This window comes from Falco rusticolus, chromosome 2 (genome assembly GCF_015220075.1).
Source record: "Falco rusticolus isolate bFalRus1 chromosome 2, bFalRus1.pri, whole genome shotgun sequence".
Lineage (NCBI taxonomy): Eukaryota > Metazoa > Chordata > Aves > Falconiformes > Falconidae > Falco > Falco rusticolus.
Genome location: NC_051188.1, coordinates 27764712 through 27782086, shown reverse-complemented (window position 1 = coordinate 27782086; position 17375 = coordinate 27764712). Strand labels below are relative to the sequence as shown.

The window sequence follows — 17375 nt, the reverse complement described above, 5'->3', positions numbered from 1 at the left end:
ATTTCTCTGCATGTCGTTTTCCTGTGGGCTTCTTAATGGATCCGAGGTTTAGCTGGAATGTTCCGACCTGCGAAATATGCCTCCTCTTTCGGTGCTTGCAGTAGCACAATGCTGAAGATTTGTCTGAACGTTTAGGATGCTTTTGTGTTAGACACAGTGAGAAACTTCTTGTTTCTGGACCGTTACCTGTAAAGCAAAATTAATTCTAGTAAGTGCAAAATAATATTGGCACAAGTGATTTTTTAGCTTTAAAGTGTAACACTGTTAGAAATAATCAAGAAACAAGCAGGGAACAAAAAATGACCCTTAAATAGCAGATGAAGTCTTGATCTGTGTTGTACCAAGTGAGTTTCTGAGTAATGTGCAATTCCTTTCAGTAACTTTTGGTTTGCTTTCCATGGCAGCTTTTTTGGGTTTTTTTGTTGTTGTTGTTTTTTTTTTTTTTTTTTTTAATAGCAAGTTGTTTTTTTTATATAGCATATTATCTCATTAGGGTATCTTTATGCCAGCTCCTAAATGCTACGGTTTAGCTAGACTTAGAAAATATATTAATACCTTTAAGTCTTCTGATTGTAATAAATTTTAACTACAGATCCAACACTACCATCAGAAGGGGGAGGGTTCAGCTGACCAAATGTTGGTGCCAGCATTCTAAATATCTGTACCTAAGCTAGTTCCCTTGGGCACCCTTTATATTCAAAGCAAAGGGGGTACTTCTAGTGCAGTTTGTACCATTCTGAAGCAGATATCTGAAAAGATAAGCTCTTCCCTCAAAGTGCCTATTTCTTCCCAGACTGTCAATAGGAGAGGCTAGGCTGACCAGCTTTCATATTGACATTTACTTTATATGAACAATAGGGTGAGGTGAATACCACCCCATGTTCATGCTCCTACAGTGTTCTGGAGCTTCATAATCCAGAGCCCCTGTTCCACTGTTCCTCTCATATAACTTTAGGCACCTGGTTGAATTCAACTCTGTTTTGTTTGGTTCTGTCATTACAATACAGGGAGAGAGGTAACTTCAGGTTGTGGCCCACCCAATGTATGAATTACTCTTTCAAGTTGTTCTGATTTTTGTAGGTCCAAACAGAAATTATTTCTGGGACCTTCTCTTTATACAGTGTCCTTAAAGTTGGACTACTACCAAGCATAACATTATATCAATCTTTAATAAAAAAAAAATATATCTCAGTTATATAGATCAGTTAACAATCATGCTATGCATGAAAGTAAAATCAAAGTAAGATCTGGAAGAAGAAAGTGCAAATAGGATTTCAGTGGATAAATACAGTAGTGGTTACCATTCTCATGGAAGAGCAAAAGAATAACATTTCACATTCCAGGAGTGACACCAGTTGAGGCTAATATAGTGCCTTCACAGAAGAGGGCATCTTCTATTATCAAAAACTTGCATAATTAAACCCTTAAGGTTTTCCTGCTATGAAAAGAGAAAAAACTAAAACAATTGTTTTAGTGATGATCTAAAAATTCACTTAGATGTCTGTCCTTCATGCCCCCTATCCTGCAGTCCTCATCACTCATACTGGGATCAGTTGTCTCACCCTGTGGAGTCATTTTGGGCTATTCTACCTCTAACTTTAACAGATAATTATCTTATATCTGAAACCCCATTGCACCTATTCCCTTCAGCAGTTGCTTTGGGAACACTCCCAAAGAGAAATCAGGATTATGGTTGTTAGAAGGGTGGAGTGATATACAGACAATATAAAGCAGAGTAGTTAAATGGTAGCATAGAACTGAATAAAAGAAATGACATGGAAAAAAGGCAAAAGGAAGATTGAATAAAATCTTTGGAGAAAAGCCATTGCAGAGTCACAGAATGGGTGAGGTGGGGAGGGACATCTGGAGGTCATCTGGTCCAACTGCCCTGCTCAAGCAGTGCCACCTAGAGCAGGTGGCCCAGGACCACCTGCACATGGCTTTTGAGTATCTGCAAGGATGGAGGCTCTACCACCTCCCTGGGCAACCTGTACCAGTGCTTGGTCACCTTAACAGTGAACAAGTATTTCCTGATATTCAGGAGGAACCTCCAGTGTTTTCAGTTTGTGCTAATTGCTTCTTGTCCTAGTTCAATGCACTAATTCAAAGGAAATGAGCTGGACAGGAAAGTGATGAGAAAAAAGGAGAATATAAAGTAGATTGGAAAAGAATGGAGAAGATTTGTGGGTATCATCTGTCTACTGCTCGGATGAGCAGAGCCAAAATGATAAAACCACAAGGACTGTTAATGAAGCAGTCAGATAGTTGAAACAACATAGGATGGGAAAATGAAACAGGGAAGGAAGTATGAGATAACATCAAACACATTTTAACTTGCAAAATTGACTCAAAACTCGAATGATAGAGGAAAGAAAAATTCCCTGAATTTTACATTTTTTCAGTCTCATTCTTGATTACATGTGTACTGTTTTCATTTGGACACCCTTTTATTGTTGTAGCCTGGCAAAAAACTTCTGGCACCATGCTACTGAGTATTTTTCTTCCTTTTCTGTATGAAATGAAAATTTTTTATCCTGTATAATTCCAGCAGTATTTACTTTTTCTCTTTGCTTTCCTGTTTCTTTTGATGATCCCTACCTTATTTGCACTCTGTGCATATTTTTCTTCTTAATTCTCTGCTTTCCCCATGCTATGCTGCTTGTACTCAATCATGTTGTTTGTGTTGCACACATTCCCAGTTCTTCACCAGTTCTCACCTTCCACCTGCTTTTCCTTAATATATAAGCTAAGAGATGGCTGCTACAAAAAAATTATGTAACTTTACATTCATAGTTACATTAAAACATTTAAAATGTGCTGTCTGTTGTAGATATTAAGGTCCTGGATCTGGTTTGTTTTCCCATACAGAGTAATCAGTGATATAGATTCAGTCAGTGTGTTCCAAATGAATGACCTGTATGGAGGAGCAAATGTAAATGTTGCATAAAAAAAAGGATTAGTGTCTTTCCTGTGTAATATACCACATTCAGCCTACTGTAAAACCAGCAGATTTCCCAACACAGATGTTCTACTCTAAAAAATTTAAAAATACCACATGGAAAAAAAAGAACCTATACATTACATAATAAAATATATCATATTAACAAGTTTCTGTATTTTTATATGATGCAAAATGGGGCATGTTGGTTTTGCAGGAACTTCAGAAACTAAAATAAAAAATATTAATTATGACATCCAATCATAATACACAAATTATAACAGGAATCATATTCTTACAAAATTGAGCGTTTAGAAGTCAGTAGGTTCCAAAATCATAGTAGTATAAATAAAGTAAAAACTAAAGACAAATCTACTCACAAATAAATTAAACTAGTTTGTTAGACTTACTGCTCCTACTAGATCTGTACCATAGCTTTTAATCTATACTCTGTCTATCTATATCAGAAATAAAGTGATTATATTCAATAAAGCTATTGTGGAAAAACTTCTGTAAAGGAATAAATGTTATTAGTTCAAGGAAATACTGTCTAATCAAAAGTTCACGCAACTTGTCATTTTTATAGGAAACTATTATTTCAGATTATTTAGAGGATTTGGGAAATTTTTTGGGTATTTTAGTTTAGTTTTGATTAAAAGTATTAATGTTGAAAGGGAGAATGTCAGAGAGGTATTATTTAAGCTTAGGTTTCTGAAAAGTAAGTGAAGTCCATGCTCCAGATGCTCCAGATCCAGATTAGCCAAAAGCCCCAAGATCAGATAAGAGTGTATTTGCTCTCTTTTGCCTGTTGTTTTCTTGCACAGTTTGTGCTGAATTAATGCATGGGGTAGAACATGGGGTTTTTTTCAGGTGAAGCTCCTATTGACTTCCTAGACAGGAGGAAGAGTGTGGAAAATAATGTACTTCAGAAGTAGAACTTCCCATGATTGTGTTTGTTCAGTGACTTGTCACCACATACAAAATGGTTCTGCTTGCTGTTGATATTTTGTCACACTAAACTAGTCTTTTTCACTTCAACTCTGTTTCAAAGCCCATGAAGGTATGTTTTATCAAGCACTCTCTAAGCACCATGGAAGTGGATTTTCTAAGAAAACCAGTTGATTTCTTGAGTCAATTAATCTGTTAAAGCTGCGTGTATGGTTTTCAGAACATGAATGTTATAGGAAAGAGGTAATCTTGAGGTTTTCTAGCATGCTGAAGGTTTTTATATCATTACCTATGTTATTGTTTGTGGAATTGCAGAGGAATTCAGACTGGAAAGGCACCTCTGGAGATGGTGTACTTTACCCCTCCTCCTCAAAGCAGGGTCACCTAGAGCTGGTTGCCCAGGACCTTGTCAGTTAGGTTTTGACTGTCTCCAAGGATGAAGACTCCAGAGCCTCTCTGGCCAACCTATGCCAGTGTTTGACTACCTTCACAGTAAAAAAGGTTTTTCTTACATTTAAATTGAATTTCTTGTATTTCAGTTTGTGCCCATTGCCTCTTGTCCTGTTACTGGGCACTGCTGAGGAGAGCCTGGCTTCATCTTCCAGCCTGAAATTCGAGCTTCTTGTCTCCATTGTTAAACATCTCCAAGGTATTATCCATTTATATCATTGCCTCTGTCAAGAATTAACAGAGTCCAGTTCTCTTTGACCTGATCCACTAGATTTGTCCCACATAAAGTACAACTGAAGAAATTAAAATCTCTCAGTTCAAAGGAACCGAGAGCTGTTTCTTTTATTTTAGAGAAAGCCTTTGATCTAATAAACTGAACTCTTATGAGTGGAATAGTTTTAGTGCAAATGAACGAGTCATCATGGAAAAATGGCAACAGAGAGACCCACAGAGCCTGTTTTTGCCGCTGGTGTTAACACCACAAGGAACTAGCTAAGTAATAGCATAGCAATGTAATAGGAGTATTATCTGTACGAATATCACAATATATGTCACTGAGTCATAAACAATCTTTTCTAAAAATTAAGAAAATCTAGCAGATCTTACTTAGTAAAATGTAAGATTCATTGTGATAAATTCACGATGTTTCATGTAATAACAAAATACCGTAGAACATATTAGGCAGACTGCAATTACAGCTGAGTGGCAGAAGGGAGTAAAAGACTGGGGGATTAGAGTCAATAAGGAAGAAAACAAAATTGCCTGCACAGCAAAATGGGTTCTTTAGATTCTCTCTGGCTTCCTGGAGGCTACTGCAGTAGAGAACATAGACTAAGGGAGAGCAGCTTGAATGTGTGTGTGTTTCAGACAGACATATCTTAGCAACCGTGAATTTTAGGGGAGAAATATTAGACTGAATCAAAGGAACAGTGAGTTTTGAGTACTTAAAAGACTTTTTTTTATGACAGAAGATGTAAATCACTTGTTTCAAAAAGCTAGACCATAGCAAGAAAGTTTGTGAAGGGCTGAATCAATAACAATAATAATAAAAAGCGCATTTTGTTAAAATGCCATCTTCCAAAACATGGTGCTGAAGGTGGGATGAGCAAACCTGTTAACAGCTGAGGGAAACCATCAAAAGGCCTGTAGCAATAGGACAAGGGGTAATGGTTTTAGACTAAAAGAGGGTAGATTTAGATTAGATGTTATGTGAAATTCTTTACTGTGAGGGTGGTGAGACACTAGAAGAGGTTGCCCAGAGAACCTGTGGATACCCTGTCCCGGCAGTGCTCAAGGCCAGGCTGGATGGGGCTTTGAGCAACCTGGTCTGGTGGAAGGTGTCCCTGCCCATGGCAGGGGGGTTGGAACTAGATGGTCTTTAAGGTCCTTTGCAATCCAAACTATTCTACGATTTTATGAACGTCATATTTCAAGGGACAGCAAATTTTCTCCCTTGCCTGTTAGTCCTGCTGTGTTGCTAGGACCTGGGAAGACACTTAGCCCCTCTGAGTATATTCTAGGGGGGATATTGGTTAAGTAACAGACACTAGAGTAGTCTATCCCAGTGAAAGTGAAAATTTTTGAGGTAGCTAGATTTAAGAGTAAGAATAACAACTCCCAGAATGATTGTTATAAAATTGCTGTTTATAGTGCAATAAAGATTGAATATAAACATAGTCATTTTATAATAGGAACTTGGTTTTGTTTTGTTGAAGATCATTACATTGGAAGTATTTTATTGGAAAAAAAGAGCAGGGGAGTGATCAATCATACAGTTAGTGGCGGGAAAGCAGCCCTAATGTTCAAATAGCTGGGATTTCAGCAGACCTCTCTATAACAGCTCAGCACATTGAAAAATCCTGCTAGGTTCCCTGTAGTATTACAAATCATCGTCAGGAAGCTCACATGTATGTATATATAGGTCATCCTAGCATGCCAGGCTATGTTGCTGAATTTCATTGGAGAGTACAGCACCTGAAAATTATTTTGCTAACTCATATTTTTCCCCATTATAATTATTATCCATTTTTTATGGTCCTGTATGGAATCACCGACAGTGTCAATCCTTAGGTGATTTAATGTCCAGCTTTCCTGCTGCTATTAAACATGATAGTGGAATTTCTAATAGCAATTAATTACTTAGCATCTAACGTAAGTGCAAGGAGAGTGTGCCTTAGTAAGCTATTTTTAGTGGCCAGTTCAATATCTACCCTATATATAGATACCCAGGCTCAAAACATCTCAACTACATTTTATTTCTTTACGACAGATTGTGGAGAGAACAATGAGGGCAGCGGGATAAGACCCTATCTACCATTTCTTATCCATCCAGGATTTGCTTTCTTGAACCTCATAAAGATACTGCCACCTCCCAGATTCCAGGATTGTCAGCAGATTTATTGAAACCATTCTGGTGTGCTGTTGTTGACAAACCTGCAATACTTTTCATAATGAAATGTATCTTTTAACGCTATAGAGTGGCTCTTTCAACTCTGTGTTTTTGCAAGGGGAGAATACTTCAAGGAAAATAATCTGGCAGATCTCACAAAGGAGGTCAGTGTCTGGATAGTGTTATATTTTAGAGGCTTTTCTTTTGAAATAGTTTTGCCCTTTTTCAGATCTGATCACAGGTCCCCAGTACATACAGCCCTTTGAAAAAGCTTGCATTTAGAAAGGAATTTGTCTGAGGCACGGTCAGACTGTTTCTTCATTAGGTGGTTCTCTGAGAGGGATAAATCACTGAAAGCGGCTGCTCACTGAGAAGCATTTTAGTGATCAGTTTTAACCAGGTTTTGGAAGACAAATATAATGTTTGTCAATCTGTTTAAAGAGGTTCCCAGGGAGAAGTTTAGAATGTGTGTTTATGGGAATTTAGTTTCTGTTTTCACCAGGAAATGCTGTAAATGTGCTGGACACAAAGCCACAGATAATGAGAAATAAATAGGTACATTATACTTCAAACTATTAGGCTGAATGTTCCACATCACTTAGAAAATAATGATTTTATTTAATGGGCATATTACTGAAAATTCGTAAAGATTATTTGGTCCTACATTTACTGCTTTGATCATTGGTATATATGAACATTGTTTCAAATGTTAATCTTTCTGCTTTTCTCTGGACAAATCTTACTGGCCATCTCAATGTGTAGTCAGGATAAAATCTTGAGAAGGGATTTCCAAATTTCTTACACAGCCTTTCAAGAATATATACTTTCTGTAGTTTATATCTTCAGCTACCTTCTCAGGAAAGACCCCTCAGGAGCATTGGGGCTGAACCCACTTATAACAGCTTGCACAGAAATGATAACGTGTTGTGTAACTGCTTTGGAAGAAATTATTTCTCTCTGCAATAGGCCCGACCGCTGACCTGGGGAGGCTGGATGCATTTGGACCAGTGCATTGGTCCTCAAGAGAAGGATTTTTGTGTCTTTCTCTGTATTTTGCTAGCATTTAGATACTGCCTGTACCCTGCTCAGTTTCCTCAGAAGTTCTCCTGACTTGTAGGAGGTTTGGCTTTTTCCTGCATCTAAGCTAAAAAAATGAGCAAACTGAAGAGGGAGATTTATTCTTCTTCACTTTCAGACTTTTGGGGAGGCTGTGGATCATGATCTTTCTAGCCAGGAAGGCCAGCACAAAGGGCCCCAAACCCTTTCAGGTTTCTGTGTGCAGCCAGCTGGGTGATGCAGGCTCTCTGGGACGGAGAGGGTCGTAGGTGTAGGAGGTGGAAGAAGGACAACTGTTATGTTGAGTGGGCTGGGCTGTTTCACAGCTAGAGCCGCAGCTGTTTTCAACAGAAGAGAGCTCTAAATGCATTAGTGAGCCATTTGGTTTGGGAGAATAAAAGACATGAAGAAATTGAAAGAGAAAAACCACACCCCCTTCTTTCACATTTCAACAGGCTGGATTTTCAATATAATCCATTAACCTACACGTAGGCTTTCATTAGAGCCCTTGGGAGGCTGGAATATTTTTGGCAATGTACTGTAATGAAAAACACAAGTAAAAAACCCACATAACTGCCCCCTCCCCAGCAAATGAAGGTGTCATAGGGAAAATCAAACCTTTTCTCTAAGCGTATCAAAAAGTGAGTGAAATTACATGCACATCAGATATGTTTCACTCCATATTTACATGATTTTGTGAAGAAATAAAAAAATCACCTGTCATTTACCATAATTTGTCTGCTTAGTACTCAGTACCTAAGACATACACAAAGTCTTTTAAATGTGGGTAATTAGGAAAAAAAAATACTGCCAGGTTGGGAGAAATAATGCAGTTTTAGTTTGGAAGGTAGTTGGAAAAATAGACACGATTAAACACTGCTTGAGCTAGTAAGATTCTTCCGATTTATTGCAGAACTATTCCATTAGTTTCGTTGAAGGCATCTGCGGTGTCATACAAGAACTTGCTGGTCATTCCAATTGACATGATAGCACATTCTTTTCCAATTTCAGCCTGAGTCACTGCTGTGATCCTCTACATCATTTGCCTTAGTGTCTTTTAAAGGACCTTCAAGTTGCCCATTTTATTACCTTAGCTACTATATTCTTAACTTTTCTCCGGGCTGACATCAAGGGTGCTTGTGATAGTGTGACAAACAATACCATTAGTATTATGCCAGGTATTATTTTAAACAGTTTTTGAATTACAAAGTTCTAAAGTCTATGATGAAAACCTATTTGAAAAGTGGAGAATAGTATTTCCTGCATTTTTGCTAGACTTTTCTTAATGTCGGTGTTATACCATAGACCTTTTAAAATTAAGACATTACATTAAATATCTCTATTCCTACTTATTTGCATTAATCTAAGCAAATAAGAAAGCATAATAATCCTGCTGGAGGGTGTTTTTTTTGCAAAATACTCCCTTCCAGATATCTGTTTGAGGGCCATACAGTTCACTTGGAGAAGGTGCCACAAATTTGTGGAGAAAGTAAAACTGGAAACATACTCAATTCTATATGTAATAGGCAAGATTTTGCCTCTACTGAAATCATTCAGATTTCTCTTGTGGAAGGTGGACTTTCATACAGTCAATACTTTTTAAATTTAATACTGAGATTTAACGTGGAAACTATGCATGTTCAGTGTTTTACCAAGAAATTATATTTGAGGACTAATCAGACATTGCAGAGGAGCTATACAAATATAATACAAGATATCTGAGTGACATTAGAACACTGGTACTGTAATTACGGCTTTAAAATATTGTATTCAAACTTTATTTTTGCTTGAAAGCCACCTCTTATTAACTAGATAAACAAGTTTTCCTCTGTAGCCATTGCTTAAGAATTATGCCTTTTGACTATTTCTGCTCTGAAGTGTGTTTTAGCCACATTTAAAGAAATCCATGGTGAAAGTACTCTGGGAGGAAGCCTCAGACAGAAGTATGTGCTATTTTTTCAATTTCGTTATTTGTTGTAGCTAACAAATGCTATACAAATGTATTGCAAGCGGCTATATGTTGTTGCAGCAATATTTTATCCTTCTTTCCAACAGCTATTTTTATAAAATTCCAACAGTTCTTGGTGAGTTCAGAATTTCTAGTATCCACTGGTGAACAAGAAAACTTCATTGATTTTCCACAAGGTGGCATGTAAGAATCAGTCTGGTTGTATTTTAATTAATATAATTCAGTTAATATATACTTTGTCTATGTCAAATGCATGTGCATACTCAGTCAAGAAGAAACACGTTCATAGGACAGAATATACTGTGATGGGCTATTTAAATACAGTGCAGCAACTGATGCTCTCTCAGTCGTTAAATTATAGAGTTGACTACTGTTGTATAATTTATGGAATAACTTATCAAAATAAAACCTAACCAAAGTACCTCACATTTACTTGTATCATGAAATGCTAATAAAACCTGATTCACGGAATGACATTCTGTGGAATTGACCAGTTACTTTAGAATAAATTCTTTATTCATTATTATTTATTCATGCTTATATTTTATGAAAGAAAAAGATTTTATGAAAGACAATACCAATATATATTTATTTAATGTAGATAAATACTTTTTAAAGCAGACATTTTGTTGTTATTAAGAACTCTTCATATAGTCACTCTATTTGTCAGTTACTGAGCAGTTTCTGTTCAAGAGAACTTCCTACTCAAAACAAGAAATATTTCTGAACTAAGTTGCCATCCAAGCACGAACTAGTCATGATTTTGCAGATCTAATGGTGCTCAGCTAATGCCTGATTTCTTCCAGTGCTGTAGGTCTCCACATTCTCTAAATTTCCTAGTACTCCAGTAAATCAAAGAAATAAAATGTGCTAAACTACCACCAAAAAGTTTCTGCTATAGTATTTTTTCCATCTTATTTAGAAGCTGAGTGGACAAGAAATCTGGGAGACCCTGTGCTTATAACAGATTTCCAGCAAAAGAGACTTCTGGCATCTGAGAAACTGGACACTGTTCAGAACTGAATGATCTCCTGCAATTTGAATGGGATTCATCCTGGGGTCTGCCATGATGACAGAGTTACATGTTTGAATCTGTAAATCTGTTTGCATTATTCCATGGACACAAAAACAGGTATTATTTGATATTTTTGTTCGGCAAGGAACATCTCCTGTTCATCCATCTCCAGGAAAGCGGGGCTCCATCATGTGTAACACTTACTTGGTATGATAAATGCCATCACTCTGAACGTCTCCTACTTCCTTCCTCTTCCTCCCAGCTTTTATTGCTGAGCGTGAAATCATATGGTGTGGGATATCCCCTCGGTCAGCCAAGGCCAACTGCCCCAGCTGTGCCCCCTCCGGCGCCCATGCACCCCCAGCCCACCTGCCAGCAGGGCAGTGCAAGAATCAGAAAATGCTGTGATGCTGTGCAAGCACCGCTCAGCAGCAACTGAAACTTCCCAGTGCCATCAACACCACCCTCAGCACAAATCCAAAACGTAGCTCCATACAAGGCACCACAAAGAAATTTAACTCCATCACAGCTGAATCCAGTATATAATTCTAGCTCTCAAAATGACTCTTTGATAACTACAAGCAACACAAGATAATTCAACATGGTGCCTTCTTTGACCATTTGCTGCTTACTGTTAGGTAAACCCCAATGCCAGAAGGAAATTAGATCATTTAAAGCCATCTCCTCGCTTTCATATGGTTCAGATTTGGTCTCTGGGGCTCAAAGAGCTCCTTATTCATCCTAGAAGGTTGGGGACAGAGAAGAACCTTTCAGATTTAGGCTCTTTCATGAGATCCTTAACAATGTGCCTGGAGTTTATTTTTTAAGATTGAAAACTGAAATACTGCAGTAGACTTGCAGATCAAGAAAACTGGAGAACAAGTCGTTGTCAAAGGTTGTATCTATCTCAGCTGAAAAATTGATGGAATTTTTGAAAAACTGATTGCAATGCAATTTGTTACTATAGTTTATTGAACAGTTAATTGCAATCTATGCAGTTTATGCAATAAACATACGTGAGTTTTTCAATTATTTTTGGTCCTGTTTGCATATGGTTGAAAACTTCATTATTATAGATTTTCCATATGTGATCATGTCCAAGAATAAAGAACAGAATGCAAACACTAACGGCAAAACAACTACCAATTTGACTTCAGGTTCAAAGCCCAGTTGATCATCTTGTATTAGTAGATTTATTGGCAAGTAATAAACAAACTTTTTCTTTTCTCTTTTGTGTTATGTCCACTATTCCAGCTTCAAAAAAAAAAAAAAAAAAAAGAAAAGAAAAGAAAAAGGCTTGTTCTGCTCCTGTGTTTGGCATACAGTCAAAGCCAGGGAAGGTGGCTGAGAACTTCTTAAGCCACATTTGCTGCCAAGGAAAACATACCAGGGAACTGATCTCTAAAGTAGCTTAAAGTCTGGTACAGCCCATTATTTTTGCCCCTCATTCTATAATTTTGCTATGGTATAAAGCAGAAGTTGTGCTTTTCAGCCTGCTGATACATTTACCCATCTGGATCTGCAGGGGGAGAGCAACTGCCTTTAGAACTTGCCCTTCACAGTCTCTCTCTGGACCCAGGATGACAAATATCTCATTTTATCTATGGCAGCTGAAGAAAAAAAATACATTCACACTGTGGAGAATGATCTTATTCTTCCTACAAATATGTAAGTTTTGTGGCCAGATACACAGTTTTCATAAATACAATATGAACCAACTTTAGAGACATTTCTCATTTTTAAATTTGAGGAACAAAGCAATCCATACCGTGACCAATGCAGTGAATAATAAACTGTAGGCCCAGATGAATCATACCAAGAAAGAAAATGTCATTTTAACCAGACTGCAGACACTGTATGCAAGACATCTAATTTAGCAGTCACTCTGCAGCAGATCTCTGCCTCTTTCTACAAATGTGAAATATAATTCTTGTGTTTTAGCAGTGTTCTCAAGTCCATTCTAATCAAGTCCATAGTATTTGCTAGGAAAATTTCCCTGAAAAATATCTTGCCTTTTTAATTTTATAACTCAGGAAGATTATTTTCCCATGAGTGGTGGAAGAGCAGCATCATTTTAAGTGAGCAGGGGACATCCATAATGATATCTAAGCCAAACGTGGCTTAGCAAAATATGTACAAAGGGTAAGAAGGAAGAAAACAAGCAACATGCCTTCGGCAATCAGATTCTAAATTCAGAGTCATTATCATAAGTAACAGATAATTAGCATTGTGTCTGAAACACTCGGCTATTCTTAACCCAGGATAATGTTAATACTGAAATGTTGAACTTGATCTGGGATTGATCAGCTCTGGAACTGATCATCACTGAAATTAATCATCACTGAAATTAATTCTTCATCAGTTACAATTCTCAGAAAGCCACAGAGCTGTCTCTGTACTTGAGGCCCTAAAGGAAACATCTTTCCAAGTTTGCTGTTGGCATTTTCCCTACATTTCTGTGCAGCAAAAAATAACATCGGAAGTTCCCACATGCTGCGATTTTAGGAAACGAACTTTTCAGGCAATGTGGAAGAGAAGACTGAAGATGATGGAGTGATAAACAAGCAATTAAGAACTGTAATGAGTTCAGGCATCATGCAGAGAGTTCTACGTTCACTTGGAGTGACAGTGAAGAGTATTGTGCACACTGCAGCTACCGATGGGCTGGTGTTAGTGATCTGGAGACACTTGACTCCTTACACAAGCAAATCATACTGACAGCCGAAGGACAGTTAGCGGCAGTGGCAGGAAGGATTTTATGCCTGATATGACTGATGCTTGTATCTTTTCAGTAAAATTACTCCCTTAAGCTGTGATACAGAATGTGAGCATCAGTACATTTTTTCCCCTGGAACACCTGCTGCTCCAACCCCTGCCATGTGCCCACTTGCACTTCTGGAGGTGAAGAGTTCCTGGGTTTTGTCAGCTCACAGAAGATTCCATGTGATTTTTTTTTTTCAATTCTTACTATTTTATTTTTTTAAACATCTAGCTCATTCACTAGCTGTCTCAAGATGTTTGCAACTTCGAGAAGTGAACTAAGAACTGTCAGGGACTCTGGTTTTTAACCCATTCTTCCCTTCCTTTCTCTGCACGACAGTGACGCTGGGGCAGCAGAGCCGTGTGATACTGCAAAGCACAAACCGGCTGTTTTCAACGTTCTTCCTCCACAGTGTGCCAGAGACTGTCTGTGCCTCCCTGGAATGTTTTTAATATAGTAACCATGTATCTTTGAATCAAGGGAAGAGTTACTTTCCTGTTACCATTGCTAGAACAATTGCAAACAATTGCAGCCTCAAAAGGGTTGGCTAGTTTGCAAAGCAGCTCACTATCTTTCTGAAAAATTGTAATTATCAGTAATTAAGTATCAGCCGACCATACAAAGTTCTTAGGCTTCTTGAGTTGGTGTTCATGGTAGATTTTATAACTGTATCAAAACTGCTTTTCAGTCTGTATGAAGGATTTCCATCCACTTAACAATTATTCCAAAATTATTTCAACAATAATCGTGCTACTAAATATGAAAGTGTAAAAGTCTTGTTAATATAATTCTTGAAAATCTTATAACATTTGTATGCTACCATCAAAGTACTTGAAATAATATTACCCATTTATATGCTGAAAAAGAAATCCAGGATTGCAATTGAAATGGCTATTGGTAATTAAATAGGAGTACAGTTTAGTGAATAAAATTTTGGTGACAAAAATTTAAGTGACTAAAAATGTTTTTCAAATTTCTATCTCTGCAGAATAAGGAAAATTCTTTAATCTTGGTAAAAGTTGTCATTCAGTGGATGTATAATAAGAATGTAAAGAAACTGGCTATTTTGTACTTTGTTATTGCTACTGGCATGGCCCCAAATTCAGATATCAAGTTCAGATATATGACATACTCCCCTGAGTTTATTCATCAAACAAGCTGACTTGTTTCTTCTGCTTTTAAGAGACAGATACAGGCAAACTGAAATGTCACGCCGATTTTAAGCCTCAAACATACTAAGTATAGATAATGGTTGTGATGTCAAAGAATTATGTCACTGTTAACCCACCAAGACATTAGTAGAAAAGTGAGATTTCAGAAAAATCAGTTTTGTTTCTGCCTTTTCAGTAGTGTTAGCCCTATTAATATCTTTATGACTGATTTTAAAGGCCCCTACGCCCATATGTGAGGAAATACCCCCAAAATCAGATTTTCTTAATGTGAAAAAGGCAAAGTTAGAATGTTTATTCTTAATAAGACAGCTTTCTGTCAACCTGCAGCATGTTTTTAAACAAGCTGTAAATTTCTGTCTTCACGTAACTAGTGTCTTTTCTGTGTGGTCCATCTGAAAATACTTTCACTTTTCTTTCACATTTCTTCAGATTTCAGCAAGAAGCTGGATTAGGAATTCTGAGACTGATCCTTTTGCTGAATTTTCTGGGTCTGAGATTTGAATTTTGTTTGCCTCTCTAACATCGAGATACTGGAACAAAGGGCCCTTTGTGAGGTCCATCCATATCTTCTTTTGTTCTCACTGTGTCACCCTGAAAACACATGCTTAGATTTAACTACATCTAAAACTAAAATAAGTATTTTCATACAATTGTACTGGGTTAAGCCATGTTTTTGGGTTTATGAGTTCATGGTGCTGTTCATTCTAACCAGGAAATATTAAAATGCTGTCTACCTTGATTTTGAGGATGTAAATAAAGCTCATTGTTTTCTCCTGCTATAACTTAATCTACACAATATTAAAGGTTTAAGCTGGGCTGATTTTAAGATACCCTGTCTTTGACATTGATTACATAGGTTCTAGTAGTTCCCAGTCACGTGCTTACTGAGTACACTTACTGTGTTTTAATAAAGTTCAATGTGTTCCTAATGGCAAAGGCTATAAAACTCATATATTAATCCAAACCTTATTTTGGTGGACTGGTTATAGGGATTACTAGAGGTACAGCTATCTGTTTTCCAGCCAGTACTACAAAATCAACAAAACAAATTCTCCAGTAACTGCAAGTTTCTGCCTCATGCTGGTAAACTCTGTTTTCTTTGTCCTAGTTTTGTGCACATTCATGTGATGGTCAGTGGAAGTAACCTGTCATGTCATTCTTTACATTTTATCTAGAGGAAAGTGTGTATATTAGAAAAAGGAGATTCTCAAAATAAAAGTTTCGGTCTGCGGTTTGTTGGGTTTTTTTGTTGTTTTTTTTTTTTTTTTTTTTTTTTTTCCAGATTGTCTCTTTAACATATCTTTATCTGGTCCCTATAAATCCTCAAATACTGAGCTCTCTTCTCTGCTGCTTGTTCAAACCTTTGACTTCAGTGAGTTTTTTCACTCAAACTTGGCATGGCATCCATCTCATCCTATCATGTCTACAGACTAGATGCCACCATGTGACCTACCACCTCAAACTCCAAACTCAAACCTGACAAATCATTGTCAAAGGAGAGTAACAAGAATTTTCTAAGCCAAATCTGTCCTGTTTCAGAAGGTCATATTAGAAAGAAATAAGTTATGCCGTTAAAAAGCTTATTTCTCTCCCTAGTCTATAAGAGAGACCCTTAATGATACCTCAGATGTGAAGGTCTACAGGGTGGTCTCATTCTCTGTGTTAATAGCCTACAGCTATGCCTTTAGTGTTCCCAGGGAAAAAAATTTGGCAAAGTCTTTGGGAACTGTAGACCAGGGGTCCTCGAACTTTTTAACCAGGGGGTCGGCGCACGGATGCAGTGGCAGGCAGTCATCTGCGGCTGCTTGGTTTCTCCCCCCAACCCCCGGTGGCGGGGGGTGCGGGGGGGTCTGTAAATACCGGGGGCCGGATTGAGGAACCCTCGGGGGGGGGCGTATCCAGCCCGCAGGACGTAGTTTGAGGACGCCTGCTGTAGATCATTGACTTACTGGGCAGCTATACTTGATGAGTTCATAATTTATTTCTGGGCCACAATGAAATCTCTCAACACTGCACTGCAAAAGCCCAATAAAAGATGCTTCATCAGAGATGCTGCAGACTGCTGGTCTAGACTGCCTCCTGCACAGAGTTTTTATCCATGTCAGTGCTCTGAGGCTGAACAGCTTCAGTGGGTTTTGTTTTACCTGCATGTAGATGCTATGTCTGAACCAGGTATCCTGATTGTCAGAGGAGAAAAAAATAGGCTTTTTCAAGACATGATGCATCTGATCTAGTGTCTACCTTAGGATGAGATAAATTCCCAAGGTGCCTCTATGTCTCCACATATGAAAGGTATCTCACTAAGTAAGTGGTTCAGCTACAAAGGAAGTCCTGTGTTCCAGATGTGTATAGGCAGGTGAGTTGAATCCTTCTGCAATCTATGCAATATGGTGAGGCAGATACCATTTTGACCTTAGTTTTATAGAAATTCTATTTTCCTGGGTCTTTGCCTCATTCTTTTACTACATCTTTGCTTTGCCTTATATATATGTCTTGATACCCAGCTCCTGTGTTGTGGGTCATATAGGAACTATATGTGCTCTCTTCCCTGTGGCAAAAGGTTAATTCATTTGAAACCTCACCTCAAAGATGCAGTCATTAGAAAAAAGCAGCAATATGTGGTAATGTCTTTTCTTTATAAAACCTCCACTTATTTGGCATGGGGAGGCTACTGGCT

At 37.7% G+C, this 17375-nt stretch overlaps 1 long non-coding RNA gene across 1 annotated transcript; it reads right to left on the bottom strand.

The window, feature by feature from the left end:
* Positions 1-1957: 1957 nt before the first annotated feature.
* On the bottom strand, positions 1958-16623 carry LOC119143799. The gene is made up of 3 exons (XR_005102811.1): positions 16426-16623; positions 13567-13569; positions 1958-1968 (listed from the first exon to the last, which is right to left on the bottom strand). It is a non-coding gene; the product is annotated as an uncharacterized LOC119143799 (long non-coding RNA).
* Between the last annotated feature and the right edge of the window lie 752 nt (positions 16624-17375).